This window comes from Cervus elaphus, chromosome X (assembly GCF_910594005.1).
Source record: "Cervus elaphus chromosome X, mCerEla1.1, whole genome shotgun sequence".
Taxonomy (NCBI): Eukaryota; Metazoa; Chordata; class Mammalia; order Artiodactyla; family Cervidae; genus Cervus; species Cervus elaphus.
The window spans coordinates 132,274,087-132,277,706 of NC_057848.1; the positions used below are offsets into that span (position 1 = coordinate 132,274,087).

Sequence of the window (3,620 nt, forward strand, 5' to 3'; positions counted from 1 at the left end):
AAAAAATCTTTTTTGAGATGTGATTTGAACATATTTACAGTTCACAAATTGATAAATTTTGATGTATGTATACACTCATATATTATTACCACAATGAAGATAAACAACATACCCATCACCCCCAAAAGTTCCCTCATGCCATTTTGTTCCCTCATGCCAACCTTTCACTCCTGCTCTTTCCCCATCCACCAGCAATTTATTTCTGTCAGTATAGATTAGTTAAAACTTTTTAGAAATTTAAATAAATGGAATTATACAGTATGTACTCTCTTTTGTGTGGCTTCTCTCATTCAACATAATGCTTTTGAGATTTCAATCATTTTGTGTGCTTCAAAAGTTGGTTCCTTTCTATTACTAGATAGTATTCCACTGTATGCATATATCATAATTTGTTAATCCTTCATCTTTTGACAGGCATTTTGGTTTTTTCATTTTTGTTTATTACAAAAACAGTTGCTATGAATCTATTGGATTGGCCAAAAAGGTAATTCAGGATTTTCTGGGCAGAAAAACCTGAATGAGCTTTTTGGACAACCCAATAGTATATGTACAAGTTTTTGGGAGTTCATGTTTCATTTATGTTGGGTAAATACCTAGGAGTGGGAAATTTGGGTTGTACTTCAGGTATATGTTTACTTTTTTTAAAGAAACTGTCAAATGTTTTCCAAAGCAGATGTATCATTTTTACATTCCCATTAAGAGTTTGAGAGTTTCACTTGCTCAAAACCTTTTTGATATCAGTAGTATTATCAATATTTCCAATTTTAGCCATTCTAATTGGTACATAATGTATCTGATTGTGGCTTTAATTTGAATTTCTCTAATGATCAATAACAGTGAACATCTTTTTTGTGCGCTTATTTGCTATACAAATTTGTTCTTTGGTGAAGTGTCTGTTCACATTTTCTCCCATTTTTTAATTGGCTTATTTTCTTATTCTTGTGGCTTGAGAGCTCTTTATATATTCTGAGCACAAGTCTTTTATCCAATATGTAACTGGTGAATATTTACTGTGACTTGCCTTTTCACTCTTTGAATTGTGCCTTTTGAGGACAAGTTCTCAAAAGGATTCTCAAAAGGATTTGTGAACCCTTGTTTATCGAGTTTTTCTTTTATAAACTGTGCTTTGGTGTCATACTTAAGAAATATTTGCCTAACCCAACTCACAAAGTTTTTCTCTGATATTTTCTTCTAGAAGTTTTATAGTTTTAGTTTTTGTACATTTAGGCTATGTCACATTACAATTCAATTATTATAATGATACAAATTGTGAATAGTGGGCAGAATTCTAAGTTGACTCCCAAAAGCTCTGGTGTACACATCTTTTCATAGTTATTCAAACATTAATCTAACTGCTACTGTGATGAGATTTTGAAGATGCAATTAACATCACAAATAATTTGAATTTAAAATAGGGAGATCATCCTGGGTGAGCCTGACTTAATCAAGTGAGACCTTAAAAAGGCTTGGGCTTTACCTGAAGTAACAGATTGAAAGAGTAAGAGAAGTTGAATGTAAGAGAGATTATCCATAGCTAGCTTTGAAGATGGAAGAGGCCATGTGCTAAAGAAAGCTGACACCTAGTTGCTGAAAGTGCTTCCTGGTAAGGAAACAGGGATCTTAGTTCTACAACTTCATGAAATTGAATTCTACCACAACCACATGAGCTTAGAGGAGAACTCTGGGCTTCAGATGATGACACATCTTGGCTAACACATTGATATTAGCCTTCCTTTCCTTTTTTTTTTTAAATTGAAGTATAGTTGATTTACAGCATTGTATTAATTTCTGCTGTATAGCAAAGTGATTAAGTTACATGCACACATACATATATTTTAAAAGCTTTAAAAAAAAAAACTATTCTTTTCCATTATGGTTTATCGTATGATATAGAATATGGTTCTCTATGCTATACAGTAGGACTTTGTTGTTTATTACTTCCATATAGAATAGCTTACATATCCTAACTCCAACCTCCCACTGCATTCCTGCCCCCCCGCAACTGCCCCCCCAACAACCACCAGTCTGCTGTCTATGTCCATGTGTCTATTTCTGTTTTGTATTTTAGATTCCACATATAAGTGGATATTAGCCTTCTGAGACATAGGGCAGAGAATCCAGAAGTAGGTAAGAACCTAAAAAACTGTGAGTTAATAAATGGTTGTTATTTTAAGCCACAAAGTTTGAGGTAGGTAGTCATGTATGGATGTGAGTTGGACTATAAAGAAGGCTGAGCACTGAAGAATTGATGCTTTTGAACTGTGGTGTTGGAGAAGACTTTTGAGAGTCTCTTGGACTACAAGGAGATCAAACCAGTCAATCCTAAAGGAAATCAACCCTGAATATTCATTGAAAGGACTGATGTTGAAGCTAAAGCTCCAAAACTTTGGCCACCTGATGTGAAGAGCCAACTCACTGGAAAAGACCCTGATGCTGGGAAAGGTTGAAGGCAGGAGGAGAAGGGACCAACAGAGGATGAGATGGTTGAATGGCATCACTGACTCAATGGACATGAGTTTGAGCAAGCTCTGAGAGATAGTGAAGGACAGGGAAGCCTAGAGTGCTGCAGTCCATGGGGTTGCAGACATGACTGAGTGACTGAACAACAACAAAAGTTTGAGGTAGGGGTTGCCCCAAGATGTGCGCTTGCACTGGTGTGTCCTGGAGGTCACCCCCACCAGTGTTTGAGCACGTGTGGTGTAACTTAGGGCACCATGTTGTGAAGAAATGGGGGCTGTGGTGGCTTGTGCAGTCAGGAATTTCAACCTAGACAGCCTAGGCAGAACGGGAAATCAGCAGAATGAAGCCCTCCCCCACTCCCAGGCACCCCTCCACCAAGAACCTCCTGCGAGAGCAGGAGCCATCCAGAAATTAAAGGAGAAATTGATAGAAAAGATGACAAACTGCTGTCATTACTAAAAGATGTGTATGTTGATTCCCAAGATCCCATGTCTTCTTTGCAGGTAAAGGATGCCGGAACACGTCAGAAGCCTAAGGAGTTCAGGTTGCCGAAAGACCATGACGAATGTTTGACATGATGAATGTTAAGAACATTCCCAAAGGCAAAATTTCCCAAAATTTCCATTGTAGTGGCGTTGACACTTCTCAATAATCATAAACTTTATCCAGACACATGGACTTCTAAGAAAATAGCTGAAGAATACCATCTAGAACAGCAATATGTAAATTCCCTTCTCAAATATTTTGTTACTTTTGAAGTCAAAATCTCCCCCCTCTGAAGCCAAGAAAGCAATACAATAAAAAATGAAGAGAATCTTGACAGGACTTTCCCTGTCCTCATCCCCTGCCTCGTTTATTTTCCTCATTTGTAGCATGTTAAATTATATAAATTACCAATTGTGTTGACCTCCCTCCTTGTGAGAGCTTGCTATTTATGAACTCTTCTGAATTTTCAGGATGGCTGATAGGATTGATTTTTCTCTCTTTTAAACTTTAGTATGGTTTAGTTTGGTTTAGTATGGTTTAGTTTGTGTTCTTTTGTAATATCAGCATGACTAATCAGCACATGTATACATTTACTGTAAATAAAAGTTACTGTATTTTAAGCAAAAAAAAAAAAAAAAACTGAGGTAATTTTTTTTATGCAGCAATAGAAAACA

At 36.5% G+C, this 3,620-nt stretch overlaps 1 pseudogene; it reads left to right on the forward strand.

The window, feature by feature from the left end:
• The first annotated feature begins 2,727 nt into the window (after nt 1–2,727).
• Nucleotides 2,728–3,239, forward strand: LOC122690490 (annotated as a pseudogene).
• The last annotated feature ends 381 nt before the right edge of the window (nt 3,240–3,620 follow it).